This window comes from Mytilus californianus, unplaced genomic scaffold (genome assembly GCF_021869535.1).
Source record: "Mytilus californianus isolate M0D057914Y unplaced genomic scaffold, xbMytCali1.0.p SCAF_9, whole genome shotgun sequence".
Taxonomy (NCBI): Eukaryota; Metazoa; Mollusca; class Bivalvia; order Mytilida; family Mytilidae; genus Mytilus; species Mytilus californianus.
The window spans coordinates 71,355,394-71,372,164 of record NW_026262745.1 but is presented as its reverse complement, the minus strand read 5'-3'; the positions used below and the strand labels follow the sequence as shown (position 1 = coordinate 71,372,164).

Here is a 16,771-nt window from a genome sequence, read left to right as displayed (position 1 = left end):
AGAAGTATTCTACTTTCCCTTTTCACGAATGTGACTTACCGAATTAGACTAGTTACCGGATTTGTAATAACATAAGCAACACGACGGGTGCCACATGTGGAGCAGGATCTGCTTACCCTTCCGGAGCACCTGAGATCACCCCCAGTTTTTGGTGGGGTTCGTGTTGCTTAGTCTTTAGTTTTCTATGTTGTGTCATCTGTACTATTATTTGTCTGTTTGTCTTTTTATTTTTGGCCATGGCGTTTTCAGTTTGTTTTCGATCTATGAGTTTGACTGTCCCTCTGGTATCTTTCGTCCCTCTTTTCCAATTACTAGCTAAACATTTACATTTTAACAATTTGGAAAACTGCTATATTTTGGGGCCAAATAAGGGGTTCTTCTTAACCTACTCCTTTCATAAGTACTTAACTTCAAATAAGAAAAATTGTATAAAAATAACTGAGGCTCCAAAAGAGTACCCCTTATGGTCAGAGGGTCACTTTAGAAAATCTACTTTAGTCACTAGGTTACATCAAGGCAAACTATACAGTTCAAAATTGATCAGATCTATAACATGTTTAAGGGCCACAGATCCTTTAATATTCGATTTAAAGATTTCAGGTAGCCTGCAAACAACCACAAAGTCATCAATCAGATTTGACTATATTGGAGCCATATAACTGTCCAAAATTCTGCAGAGTAGACAAATCATTCCCGGAAAGATAATACTACCGTTCCCAAATAAGGTTGGTTGTGTGATGCCTCTACGGGAAGGAATACGAATAATCCAAGTAATTTTATTCACGGCACAGGCTTACAAATAAATTACTATGTGGCCTGTCGGAATATCTATGAAAGAACCGTATATGAATATTTTGCTAATTATAAAGATGCAAAATCAAAATCATCATCAGTAGTAGAAGCAGCAAGAGAATCGACATCCTGTAAAATTTTGCAATTTTCAAACCGATAATGGTCCGTAAGATGAGATATATGTTACTAAAAAAACAAAAAGTGGCCATTTTTTTTATATATTGCGATAACAGAAATACCAAAACGTCCATTTTTTGAAAAATTTAAACCTGTCTTACGAGTAGGGGCATTAAGGCCTGGCTTTGGCCCAAGACAATAAAATGTTTGATAACTATTCCAAATTGGCACATAATGTTTAGAAATGCATATAGTCAAGAAATGAAAAACAAAAAGATTTTTATCTGATGACGTCACAATTACGTTATAATATGTACTGTTTTCACAAAAATGATGAAAAATACAGAATTTATGCAGTTTTCTATCATTACCTCTGTTGTGGAAACATCGTGCGCAGCCAAGAAACAACAAAATAATTTTAACAGAAGCTTTATTAAAACTATTGACACAATCTCACCAAATATAAAGTTGTTTCTTGGGTGCACACATACTTTTTCACTCTAAAATATACTTAAAACTTGATAAAAAACAAGAAAAATCACGAAATTTTACAAAATATGCAAATTAAGTCATGGTTTGTTGCCATGTTGTCAAATTTGTTTTGATTTTATGAATACCTTGTACCTTAGTAAAGTTTTCAGTAATTTAAGAATATGAATGATAACATTCAAAATTGCAGTAATGTTTGGGCCAAAAAAGGGCCTTATTGCCCCTACTCCCACATGTGAAAATATTTCTAAATGTTTTGTGTCGTGTTATTTGTTTTGTACTTTTTATTTCTAATGTTAAAGTATAGTCAGCAGAGGGCTTACACAATCAATTATACTTCTTAAAAGTTCACAAATATTTGATATGCAGATAACGTTTCGTGTTCATGTTGTATATCAAAATTTGTAAGAAGAGGTGACGTAAACTCACCGGTTTTATCTAAACCGTAGTAGAATACGCAATATTGTTAGACTGTCTTTCCATTGTGGTATGAGGTCGTGCTCCGATGAAGGAGGATGCAGGACAACAGAGCTGGAAGCTGAGTCTTTTTCCGGGATATAGAGAAAATCATACGAATAGTAGAAAACAAGTCCAAAGCAATTCCTGACGAAAATGAGGAAACATTAATCATATCATAGAAATACGATACGGTAAGTTCTCAGTTGTAAGAAATATTCGACGATAAAATTTCCATACGAACGTCCTGTATCCTGTCCTTACTCCATACTGTAGGATGAGATTCTCGGAAGTTATTTATTTTCCTTTTTCCTATTCTTTCCTCTAATTTTTTTTTCATTATACATGTAACTACCATATCTTTTTTTAAAGGAAGTACGTACATGGATAGTTGAATAATGATTAAGAATTAAATCAAAATTACAAACGTCATCATCGGCAGCAGAAGCAGCAACATAATAATCATCTTCAAATTTAAAAAAAAGAACCAATAACTTTATACATGTACATCTTAGTCTAGAGGTACTGATTTGAATACAATGAATATATCTTAAAGATTGCTAATTATTGATTATTTGTTTTGCTCCCATGTACAGTGATCAAGGCAATTTAGTATTACCCTTATCCGCCAGTCTGTTATTCCATAACAAACAGTTATACGTAGAAAAGGCTTCATACGTTTAGCTTATTACTAGTATGCGAGTCTTCTCCGCTGATTTTTGACGGAATTACAGGCTTTGAATTTGAAAAGTTAATAAATATAATAGACATTCGGTGTTTTGTTCTTAGGGCCTTCACATATTGAGCTTATTTTTAGTATATGATTTTACTATGATGAGTTACAGTTCGAGTTAATGTTTTGTTCCGTTCTGCGGTGTTTTGTCGCAATCACTGGTTTTATTTACTTTGAACAGTTTAGCGGACTTTCATTGTTGAATTTCGGCTCCTAAAAATGTTTTGCTTGCGGGCTCAAGAGACACATTGAGTTTTCTCTAATTTACAAACATTAAGAATAACAGTAACTAAGTATACATTAATTTAGAAACAATACTTTGCTTAGCATTTAATTAGAAGTACACTTTATAGAAAAGTAATATTAATAGGCTTATCCACATATTAAGGAACATAATCATAATCACATCAGCTTATCAATGACAATGTTTGGAATGCGCTGTTGTACTTTTCATCTGGACATAATTTTTTGGATTGCATTAATGCTTGTTTTGCTGATTCCAAGTCGCCTAACAATTGAAAACTTATACCTAGGATGTTGTAAGATAAACCTTTCAACATTTGAGTTGCTATAAAATACTTTTCTTCTATAGTCAACTGGAGATCCCTGAGAGAATCCCAGCATTCCTTGCTATCTTTCAAATGATAATGACACAACAAACGAAGAAAGTGAGCATATACTATTGGAGGAATAATTTGTTCTACTACAATTTGTAATTCATCAGGTTGTAAATTAGAGTTTTTGATTACCACTAAATCTAGTAGTAAATATTTCCATAACTTAACAATATGCATATTCCTAAATACTTGCAAATTAAATAGCTCATAATGCATATCTGAAAACTGCATAAATTGATGAAGTTTTTCCGGTGTACATTTCAACAGAGAATACTGAATAATGTGAAGAGATGTATTGTATTGTTTTCTTCTGTAGACAAATGTTGCTAATGTCAGCCATCCAGATACGGCATCATGATGTGTGTTGATAATTAGGTACTTATGTAAGTGTTGCACATTTTATAAGTAACTTTATTACGGGACACATCCTCCAATGGCAGAAATCGCTTACTTTTACCAAACAATTTGACAAATAGTATATGCACAGGTATTTGATCGTCGAACTCTTACTATACAACTTGTACATCACTTTTTCCAAAATAGAATCAAAAGTCTCCTGCAAAATGTCTGAAAAAAACGTACGTGAGTTTGAAAATCTATGTACACCCTTGACATATAAATAACTTGACTCCTCACTTATATCAGATGCCACTGCATTTAAGTCCAAGACTTGGTCTGACAATAATATACATTGCCAACCATAACTTATCAGAATATACAACTTTATTAGAAGTGTTTCTTGTGCATATCCTTGTATCTTATTCTCAAATAAATTATTCTAGGGAATGAAATAATGAGGACAAACTTTGTATTCAACACAATATACGAGCCTCCTTAAACATTTCATGAAACAAAGTATCAAGTTTTCAGGTTTCCATTCTGATGAAGGCAACTCTTCGCATATCCAAAACAAAATTGTTTTCATGAAATATGAACAAAGTAATTCTTTACAATCTATGTCTAAAGCTATAACGTCTTTAAGAAGAATTTTCAAAAGTGAATAACATAGTAATTGTGTATGTGTAAATGAATAAATAAGTAGTTTTTCGCCAACGGAAAATGATATTCGCCATTCTAATTCCTCCTGTGTAGATCCTTTCATGCCTACGGAAACAAAGAGAACCCCATGTTTTACAATATCCTATTTAACATCGTATATCGGCCATGAATTATTGTATCTTGTGATCCATTGGTTTGCTAGTGTTATCCATAATTTGCTATGTAAACAGTAGGCAACGTCATATACTCCTTTTTTATCGGAAATACATGGCCCATGTATAGTCGAAAGAGTTTCGGTTGACAATCTTTGTTTGAATGAAAGGTTTGAAAAGTAAAAAGCACTACCTACTTCGTCGCAGTTTGTAAAGATACCAGGGTCATAACTGTGCACAAGACGCAACTTAGTGAAACCTGGCTGAGTATCTTTCATTTCCATTTTGAAATTTATGTTATTAACATTTGAATAAATTTTTGTGTCTTCAAAGATCTCAACTTGTTTAAAACCCGCCATAAAATCAAGATCACTACCTCGCATCGCAAGTCCTTCTCCGAAACTCCCGCTGGTGATCATTTCCCCTCTGTTGTAGCTGTGTAAATAATCTCTGACATTGTTCATCATTCGGATTGTTTTTACATGCTCCTCTGTTCCAACAATATTCTGGCATAGATATCGATACAGTGCCATTGATGCACTTTTTGTTGTTGATTCTGTTATTAGAAATTGAAAGAGTAGAATTAAAAAGTGTAAAAAATTAAATTTATTGGATGTGTTTTTTCCATCTTTTCTGGATAAAAAGTTTATAAAATTAATGTAATATGGTTACAGAACATTTCGTTTCGTATCTTTATGAAGGTGGTTACATATTATTTGTATTCGTTACTTATAAATATCAATAGTAACAGGTCATTTCTGAATGCTTGTATTAATGACAGTAGTGGTAATTTAAAGATTTAAATTATAGTTTATACGATAAATAATTCCTGCCTACGTCAGGTGAGATATTTATAGAACATTAATTGAGAGAACAGAGATATTTTTAGAAATTACTGAGAGAAATGATATATTTTTAGAAGATTTGTTAGCCAAACAGATATGAGATATAAGTAAAGTATTAATAAGCTCGTTTTAAGCTGCCAGTTCGTTGTCGCAGATTTTTATTTTGTTTATGATTTAGTTAATTACAAAAATAACTTGTTTCAGTATTTAAACTGCTCTGCATAAAACTATAAGTGTTGGCTTTTTCTGACTTTAGTATTAACTCGAATAAGTTATCCCGTGTGATGTAAAAATGTCAGGAAAAGGGTCATGGAATAAACTTCGAACAATCCACGTGTTTGTACTACGAAGAAGTCTTCATTCATACGATATGTGCTATTTTATATTTTGATTTTGAGTTTTATTATTCATAGAACTGAGGTCTGTTTATTTATTTATTCACCTATATTGCTTTTAAACATTACATTTATACACATGCACGGACGCAATGGGTCCGAATAGGAAAAAAGAAAAACAATATTGCAATCTTTAATTCTACATTACTTAAAAATTGGACAATTGCTAGACTGAAAGCAGAGTTATAAAAAAAGAATATCGCTTTTCCTATCAATGCAAAACGTTTGACAGTAGTACGTATTTTGAACGATACGAAAATTCCGATAGTGAAGGTATCAAATCAAACACAACAAACGCACGTGGAAAGGAAGCACGAGGCGAAGATATACGTGGTTAGGAACCAATAAATGGTAGTGCGGTATACCATCATGCATTGCCACTGCAAAACGCACGTGTAGATGGGGATCCACGATCCTAAGATGCACCAAACACAAACAATAATAATGAAAACACGCCCAGTACTGACAATCGTGTTTTGATTGGAATTGTGTCAAAATTATCATCGACCGTACAATCCCTTCAACAGAATGTTTCAGGCTTAACAGGAAAGGTCAATTCATTACTTCAAGCCAGATCAAATGAAAATACCAGTAGAATCGCAGAAACACCGAATGTCTGCGCTCCGGTTGAAAGTGTATCCAATCTCATTAATCATAATTCTACAAATTCAAGGCAATCTTGGTTAAATTTTGATTTACAGTCAGCATGCAATGCATTGCAAAACACACGAACTGCACCGAACGCAGCCACTGGAAGCAAGGAACAGCTTTTAAATATTGGTAACTAGAGGAACATGGTGATAACAGCGCACGGCTATTCTGCAGAAACTCTACCGTTTGTGGAAACAATTTCACCCCAGTTACGAAAGAATGTTGTATCAAGTATGGACATTGATCTAACATCTTTACTGATACCATACTATTCTGGTTCAGGAACATACAAGTTAAGCTTGAGTGAAGACAAAAACAATAAATCCGACCCTAGATGTTCAAGATCATTGTCTCTGGGCGAATTTATTCAGGCTTTCGACATTCAGAACATAATGTGTACAACATTTCCACACCGAAGAAGTGAACTGGATTTTTATGAACGTGATTTGTTTGATATGGCCACCAGGTATCCGGGGAAGGGATTTTAAGAGTACCATAAGCGGTTTTCTGCTGATGTGGCAGCTCATGTAAGGCATATCAATATTCTTGTTGACTGGTCTATCAGATCTAACACTTTATTTTGCAATATTTCTGCGAACATTAAACCTAACACATGTAGCATTTGCAGAAGCTCTTTTCACTCAAGTAGTTATTGTAATCTGTCAAACAACAGCAATTAGAATACGACAGGGTTATATAGGTCAGATCAAGACAAACACGGCAGGGAGCGTTCATAGCAGTCAGGAAAGGAAATCTGTAATAATTTCAACGGGAAAACAGGTTGTTTTAGATCTCATTGTAAAAATTTACATATTTGTCTAAGTTGTTATCGAGAGCACCCTAAAACAGTCTCTATGAGTTCGAAAATCGAGGCACTACGACCCCACAAAATCGGGTTCAATATGCAGAGAAAAATGTAAACGATCAAGTTTCCCTTAGTTTAGGAGTAGCAACACCCATTGTGATTAGTAATTTAGTTCATGAATTAGAAAACCATCCAAATAACGAATTAATGAATTACCTAGTTTCTGGGTTAATTCAAGAATTTTCCACAGGTATTACAACATTACCATCTAATTCTATTGAGTGCAAAAACTTAAGATCAGCGTTATCTCAACCAGCACACGTTTTAAAATTAATAGAGTCGGAGGTAGAGAAAGGCTATTTAGAAGGACCATTTTATTTTATTCCGTTTAAACATTGCCACATTAACCATATCGTTGTGGCAGAAGATAAATACAATAAAAAGAAGCGTTTGATCGTAGACTTGTCAGCGCCTCATGAGGATCCAAAAAATCATAGTTTAAACGAACTTATTGATACAGAGGAATTTTCTTTGCAATATGTTTCAATTGATGATACTATCAGAACTATCAAAAGCCTACATGTAGGTTTTAAATCTTGGCTATTAAAAACCTATATAGCCGACGCCTTCAAAGATATGCCCCTGTCGCCAATGTTATGGTCGTTTTAATGTATTCATGGAATCAAATGGGATGACAGATATTACTTTTTTTTTAATAAATAGGTGTTTGGGTGCAGGTCTAGCCCAAAAATATTTGTCACACTTTCACAAGCAATTTGTTGGATTGCTCAGAACATTTACAATATAGAGCACATTTTACACTTGTTAGATGATTTTCTAGTTACTGTACCAGAACAAAATAATGCTCAACAAACTGTGAAATCCTTTTTTTAGATATTTTTAAGTCTATAGGTGTGCCACTTTCAGTTACGAAAATGAAGGACCATGTCATATATTAGAATATTTAGGAATATTTTTTAGATACTATTAATATGGAGGCGTATCTCCCTTTAGTAAAGGTATTACGAATTCAAGAAATTATAGAATACTTTAGTAAGTGCAATTCTTGCACCAAAAGAGAGTTATTCAGTTAACTAGGGCATTTTAAATTTTGCGTTCAGAATTATAGTGCCAAGTAGATCATTTGTTTCACACTTAATTAAACTGTCTACTACTGTTAAAAAGTTGCATCACCATGTGCACTTTAAAAGCTGTAAACCAGATCTTATTATGTGGTCAAAAATTAAAAAATTTGGAATGGTGTTTCCTTCAATTTAAATGATAATATAACGAATGCTGCGGACATGCACTTGTATACTTATGCTGTTAATATTATAAAAAAGGGTAGATCTAAGCTTCAAAGCTTGATGAAGTTAATGAGAAAGCTCACTTATCATTCAGCAATTGATAATTTTGTAGTGCATGCCAAACACATTCCTGGTGTAAAAAACTGTAAAGCTGATTCTCTTTCTCATTACCAGATGGTGAAGTTCAGTGCCTTGGCACCACATGCAAACGCGAAACCAACTCCTTGTCTGCATCCCTCAGAGCTGATGATGGTTTGAATTTAAAAATAGAAGATTTATGGGATGCGTCGTTGAGCAAAAGCACCAGATTGACTACATAAATCCGCTTTTGAATGTTTCAGAACTTTCTTGGTCATGAATGGTTAACCGTGCTCCGAAGTTAATCTCCCTTATTTAAAAGAAGATCTTCTAGTTTATTTAGTAACTTACTGTCAAAAAGCACTTAATCCTAAACACAAGAATATTAAACTCTATCTTGCCGGAGTACGTCATTATTATATAAGATTTTTAGGATATGATCCTATGGCGAATGCTATCAGATTACAAATTATTCTTCGGGGTGTTAAAAAACACAGAACAATGTTGTTCATGAAAGATTACCAATTACATCATCAATTTTGAATAAGCTTTGTGATTTATCATCGAAAGCAATGTTTTCACCAGTGCTAGACCTCATGTTTCAGTGTGCTTTTAAAATGCCATTTTTCGGTTTTCTTCGGTGTGGAGAATTTACCTGTCGGTCTTATAATGATAATTCATGTACAGTACTTTTGCAAGATATCACTGTGGATCCGACGAAACAATTTTTCATTTTTCGCCTGCGATCATCTAAGCGTGATCCCTTTTGTCAAGGAGTGAATATTACTATTTATGAAAATGACACATTTAAACCAGTGGATACAATGAGTAAGTACCTGTCTATAAGATATCAGACTGGCGTTTTACCAAAATCTCCACTTTTTGTCGAGGATGAATTTCAATTATCGCCGTTAAGCAGGGAAACATTTATTTCTTCATTGAGAAAACTATTGGACATACTTGGCTATAATACTGTTAAGTTTTTTGGTCACTCCTTTCGTATAGGAGCAGCTACATCGCAGCAGCATGTGGTGTTGAGGATCATATTATTCAAACATTAGGCAGGTGGTCATCAGACTGTTGCATACGATACATACGAACTATTGCCAAAGTATTGAGAAGAGCTCAGCACGATATGTGTTTTCATAACTAATTCATTTGTGGTAGTTTAAAGCTTGAAATGTCAAATACAGATTATTATTGTTTCTTTATTTTAGTATGACACACATGTAATTTTTTGTAACATTATGTGACATTTGAATGGTGAAAAACATGGAAACAATTTTAATTCCATATTTCTAATAAATTTAGGTTAGATTTGATTTAATGTTCAAATTTTGCATTTGGGTTTCATATATATATATGATGCAACTGATTATTTTAACTTGTGAGAACACCCTCGCACATACAAAACATTTACAAAATAATAAATCACAATAAATGATGTATCTATCATGGGGGCTTTCACTCATTTAATGGTATTAAATTTGCTCAATTTGGCCATGTTAATTTCGGGGAAATAATTTTTTACCCCCAAGTCAATTATTATCTAATTACTACCACAATTTGATATTAATTAGTATTGTAATTTTCATTGTTATTAATAAATGTTATATCAACATTACAAACCTAATCTTAAATTCTATCCTAATTTTATCCTATTTTTTGGGAAATTTTTAGAAATATAAATGTGAAGTCCCTTAAAATTGTGCGTCTATCGATTTGGCTAACGCGGCTGTGAATTTTTATATGCTGGTTTAGGTTATATATCTATCCGTTTTTATTTTGTAGTTAGTCACCAGTTTTATCATTTATATCTATTATATAGACATTTATAAAAATTTACTGTTTGCAAAAGTATGAATTATTCTAAATGATAAGGATGTTCTTATCCCAAGCAGAAAACCCTAGCCGTATTTGGCACAACTTTTTGGAACTTTTGGTCCTCAATGCTCTTCAACTTTGTACTCTTTTTTTTTTTTTTTTTTTTGGCTTTCGAACTTTTTTTCATCAGAGCGTCACTGGTTAGTCTTGTGTGGACGAAACGCGCGTCTGGCGTATTAAATTTTAAACCTGGCACCTTTTGTTAGCTATTATTCGTGTGTTTCTCTGTCCTATATGATCTCCCATTTATTTGTATTGTAGTCCTATCATGTAATGTTGTCTTTTTAATGTTATATTTAACATTGCCATACAAGCGGGAGGTTTGGCATGCCACAAAACCAGGTTCAACCTACGATTGTTTTTTTAATTTGTCCTGTACCAAGTCAGGAAAATGGCCATTGTTATATTATAGTTGGTTTCTGTGTGTGTTACATTTAAATGTTGTGTTTCTGTTGTGTCGTAGTTCTCCTCTTATATTTGATGTGTTTCCCTCAGTTTTAGTTTGTAACCCGGATGTGTTTTTTTCTCATTCGATTTATGAATTTCGAACAGCGGTATACTACTGTTGCCTTTTTTTTTATACATCAGTATAGTAAATATTCTTAATTCTCAGTTCCAATTATTATGTTATAAGTAAGCATGGGATTATTTTGCATATCGTGCTGCTGGTATTCACCGCTGCCGAAACCCCGCTGCTGATATCCACCACAGCCGAAAATCCCGCTGCTGGTATCCACCGCAGCCGGCACAATGTTGCAGGTATCAACCGCATCCTATAGTTAATAATTTTTTTTTTAGAATAATGTTTCAAATTGTTGTTTTAGTTAGGTAGATCTTTTATAAAGTGAGTAGCCCCCGAGAAAGCCAAAACATAGATACATTTATTGATTATATTGTTATATTTTTTATATGCTGTCATGTAGTTTTAGCAATTATATAATGGAAGTAGTATAGCTTGTTTTTTATGAGTCTAGATAATAAATATATATAACACTATGCTTTTTTATGATGTTTGTTGTTTTGACGTGGTTTTGTTAACGTATCAGTATGTCGTCTTAGATATAATGCGAGGTTTAGAAGGGATCGGAATTACTATAGACAATAGCTTTTACTAATTATAATTTAGAAAACACGTGTGCTTATACATATAAATTTAACATTTGGGTTGTCGTAATTTGTCGTTTTTTTCAAGTCACTTATACTAGCTAAAATATGATTGTATAAATTGCCAGAGTGTCAGATTAGCGTGTTAATAGTGTTTGTAACAGAACATTTTGAATGTTTTGGTTCGTGTTTTTCTTGTGTAAATTACAAAACATTTGATTCGTATGTTAAAATCATAAGTTACGGGAGAGTTTAATTCTTATGTTGATGGGGTTGGTAACAACACATTTAGATTCGTATACTTATAAGTGTTGGTTACAGAATATTCTGGGTCGTGTTTTAATACTTTAGTTACTGAACATTTTGGATCGTATATTGCGGCAATAGTTATACTGAAACTTTATTGGTCGAACAATGAATATATCTACTTTTTATTAATTTTGCTGGATATTTGTATCATTGCAATCAAACCACATCTTCTTAATAACATATTATCATTGTTTAAACAGTTCCAGTATCTCCAAAATTTAATTATTGCGTCATATAAAACCAAAGGATATGCGGCATCCATTCATTGCACAAAATCAGTACATGCTCAGCAAAAAAACACACAGAAAACATGAGAAAAAACAAAGGAATAACATGAACAACGGTTTTATTGCTGTTCATCATCTCAAAATTTCAGTGAAGTCTTGATCACAGAGAAAAAAAGGCCAATAGTGTACTTTAAGATGATATTTACTTACTAAAAAGAACCAAAGAGTTACTTCCTCTTAATATATTACGTTAAAATGAAAATTCAACACCTACGTTTTCGTGAAAATGAAACTGGTCTTTTACATGTGGTCAAATTTCAGAAAGATCCGACGAACTACTTTACTTGCAAACGTCCGGAATCTTTTGTTTACTCCTTGCTGTAGAATGAAATTAGAAATAATGTGTTTCCTTTTTTTATCTTCTTTCTATTTTTTTGCCTTAATTTTTTCGTTCCAACTAGAATGTTTTTCCAGTAGGCATAATAAATGCATCATCTTTCATTTAGCTTACTCATAGCAAAATATTGAGCTTATATATACATGTTTTATATTTTTTCATTTAAATGGAATGAACACGATAAAATGCTTTATTACCTGCCATTTTGCTTGAAAACTACAACTTTGTTTAACCTGAACTGGTGATTGGGAATTCCCTAAAATTTACTTTCTTTTCTATTTTAAGTTCATATGAAATTATATGGCAAAAATAAATTACCTTACAAATACACTGTAACTTTTATCAAGTGATATAACAGACATGTATAACATGTACTTCCTATGTGGCAATTAAAAAAATGATTATGAAATAATAACACACTTTACATTTGGCTTTCTAAATCAAAAATACCCTTTCAATTATAGATTTATCTTTTTGTAAGTTTGTCTTTTTTTACGAAATTATTGCGCTTATTTTCTTACTTTATCTTTCCTTTACCATGCTTAAGGGAGCAACCATTTAAATTCATATAGAAAGGGGGTTATGGTTTTTTGTCTGAGTCAGAATGTTTTATTTTTGTTTTTCACCGCTATCAATCAAATATTATTTCTTTTTACATTTTAACACTATATGGGAAAATTTGGATTCAGATTATTTTGGTTTGTCATCTGCGTGATCAGATTATTTTTTTCATTAACATTTGGATCAGAATATTTGTGAGAACAAAAACATACCCCCCTTTTTTTTTAGATTAAATGGTCGTTCCCTGGAAAAGTAATTTGTAAACGGTTTTTCATCATAGGATAATTTTTTATTCCAAACGGTTTCGAACAACACTTTTGATTTTGTAGTTATACGTGTTATATTAGTGAAAAGGTTTAGTATATCAAATACAAAAAAGAAGATGTGTTATGATGGCCAAGGAGACAACTCTCCACAAGAGACCAAATGTCACAAAAATTAAAACAATAGGTCATCGTAAGGCCTTCAACAACGAGCAAAGCCCATACCGCACAGTCACCTATAAAAGGCCCCGAAATGACAAATTTAAAACAATTCAAACGAAAAAAAAATAACGGCCTAATTTATGTACAAAAAATGAACGAAAAACAAATATATAACACATAAACAAACGACAACCACTGAATTACAGGATCCTGACTTGGGACAAGCACACCCATACAGAATGTGGCGGGGTAAAACATGTTAGCGGGATCCCAATCCTCCCCCTCACCTGGGACATTTTGTTGTAAAAGGACGGATGAAACATAAACCAATGGAAGAAAGTGAAGAAAAGGTGTTATTGAACATTTAAACGTAAGGAAATTGCAAAAATTATGTCATCTTATGCTTTTGGAGTTAACATTAAAGTGAAGTTAAGTAAATTAATAAAATATAAATCAATAGTCCTTGCAACGGATTCGATCGGTTGCCCGCTTAGATTACTTTGATATCAGCATTGTTAGCGAGAGTCTTATTTAAATGCTACCGGATCGAACATTACCAAATGGCAAATAAGGACGTTTAAACTATACATTGATAATGAAATATGTGAAATAATTCACCAAAATCTTTATAAAACAAGGAGAAAAGGGGGATCAGCACTTAAAGGTGCGTATAGCTTAAGGGTATGAGGAAAAGTAACTGTGTTTAATAGATCACAAGTCTGCTACCAATAATTATGCAATTTTTTTTAGAATTTCGTAATTTTTGTCGTTATTGTACACTTTCGTATAGACTGGCTCATATTTTATTAAAGAATTAAGTTGTTTAATATTCTATAGTTTGTTTTTAACGAACTGTGAGTGGAATAAAAAAACTAGTGGAAAGAACACGAATAAATTCGTTATTACCTGCCATTGTGGTTGTATACTCCGACTTTATTTACTTGGTCCTGGTGATGGGGATTTCCCTAAATATTACTATCTTTTCTATTTAAATTTATATGAAGTTCATATTGCAAACATAATTACCTCATAAATACACTTTGACTTTTATTAGTGATATAAACGACATATATAACCTGAATTTCCTGCGTGGGATTTTAAACTTGATTACACAATAAACATTTGACCATCCAAAGGAAAAGTAAAATTTAAATAGAAGATTGATCATTTTTAAAGAATTTGTAACGAAACTATTGTACTTATTTTCTTATTTTTATCTTTCCCTTAAAGGAAATTTATTAACGGTTCTTTTTAGTAAAATATTATCTTATTTTAAAGGGTCTCATGCAACACGTTCGATATTGTTTTTACAGATGTTTTATTGGAAGAAAAAGGTTTAATTCATTAAAGTTTGGTGTAAAGGAAACGTCATTGAAACGGACACCAAAAGATTGAAGTGAAGAACATGTGTTATTGAATAAATCTTACATGCCATGTTGGTTGTAAACTTTATTTACATTGAAATAGTGACCGTTTCAATTTATAGGTCATTTGAAATCGATATTGAAAAAAATAGATTACCTTACACATTCACATATTTTGATAAAATGATAAAACAAACACGCATAACCTGTACTTCCTACGAGGAAATATTAAAAAAAAAAAGATTTGGACTTACTAACATTCTAAAGTAATTAAACTATTTCAATTATATATCTTCCTTTTTCTTAAATTAGTCTTCTAATGAAATTAATGTACTTATTTTCCAATTTTTTTCCTTTATAAGGAATTTGTTAACAGTTCTTCATCTTAGGACTTTTTCTTAAAACAAAAGGTTTCAAGCAAAACTTTCGATTTTGTAGTTACATGTGTTATATTAGTGGAAAAGCTTTAGTATATTAAAGTTTGTTGTTAAGGAATCGTGGATGAAACAGAAACCAATAGATAGAAGTAAAGAAAAAGTATAACCTGCCATTTTGGTTGTAAATTCTTACTTTATTTACACGGACCTGGTGACGGGGAATTCCCTAAAATATACTTCCGTTTCTATTTAAAGTTCATATGCAATTGATAGTCAAAAATAAATTACTTTGTTAATACAATTGTATGTTGATATATCAATATAATAGACATGCATAATATGTACTTCCTGTGTTTGGATAACAAACGATTACACACCAACGATTTGACTATCTAAAGAAATGATAAAATTTCAATCATAGATTTAAGTTGCTTTCTTTTTGATCAAATCTTTTTAGCGAAATTATTGTATTTTTTTTAACTTTCTTTTAAATAGAATTTGTTTATTGTTCTCCATCGCATCGCATCATATTATATTATTTTTGAATGGTTTCTAGCAACATATTAATTACTGTTGTTACTATGCAATTTCATAATAACACACACATACAAAACTGAAACATGAATTATCTGCTTTCAGGGCCATTGTATAGCCGACTATACGATATGGGTTTTTCTCATTGTTGAATGCCGTACGTTTAATTGCTTCTATCTACGTCATTTGAACTCTGACGGATATTTGATTCATATAATCTCTTTATTTTAATGTGAATAGTATTGGTATTATATTTTTCTTGTTAATATTGGTTTAAGGAATCAGAACAGTATGTACAGGTTGGTCATTATCGTGTATTATTTACATTTATTTGTACGATTTATACACGCCTAATAAGCTGTCGTTTACTCATTTAATTCATAGATAGGAGCAGCACGTGTAGCCTAATAAAAAGGTAGACTTGTAGATTTGAAGTGTTAATTCAGATATTTTGTTTTATAAATAATAGAAAATAGTTACAGAGATATAGTTTTGAATGTTTATAGGCCATGCGAGTAAAACACTTATATAGTATGTTTGAAAACCTTAATTATTCTGTTCTTGCTTCATGCAATTACAGTCAAATTTTTAGTTAATTCGACCGTGATTGCAAACTTATAGCTTGCCTTTTTGATTTTATTAATAAGTTATCCGTTGGGCGTTGTTAAAGCTAAATGCTAGAAAAAATAATATGCCTCTTTAATGTGATCGATGAAATGACAAAAAACTTGCCTCAAATCTTTGAAGAAAAAATAGATTTTTGACGATATATAATTACATATTGTAAGGATATACTCGTATACCACACCTTGAAATGTCAGGATTGGGAGGACCTCTACGTTTGGTATTTCATTTATGTGTTTCAGTGTGTTATACGACAATAAAAGCCTAAAATATGCATTATCTACAACATGTAATCCCCCACTGGTTTTAACCCTAACCCGTTATTCCGAATAATGCCATCGCTTATCAAGACCATAATCTTCATCCTTACCTTAACACTAACCGTAACCCAAATTTTGACTATAACCGTAACCCTTATTCAAATTACAACCCGGTCTAACCCTTATCTTGACTTTAACGATAACCCTTATCCTTACTAGAATCCTAACCCTTATCCTTACTTTAACTATAACTTATATTATAACATTTA

At 32.2% G+C, this 16,771-nt stretch overlaps 1 long non-coding RNA gene across 1 annotated transcript; it reads right to left on the bottom strand.

Annotated features, from left to right (window-relative positions):
- Window positions 1–2,902: 2,902 nt before the first annotated feature.
- On the bottom strand, window positions 2,903–14,294 carry LOC127715061 (uncharacterized). The gene is made up of 2 exons (XR_007988104.1): window positions 14,250–14,294; window positions 2,903–4,911 (listed from the first exon to the last, which is right to left on the bottom strand). It is a non-coding gene; the product is annotated as an uncharacterized LOC127715061 (long non-coding RNA).
- Window positions 14,295–16,771: the final 2,477 nt, after the last annotated feature.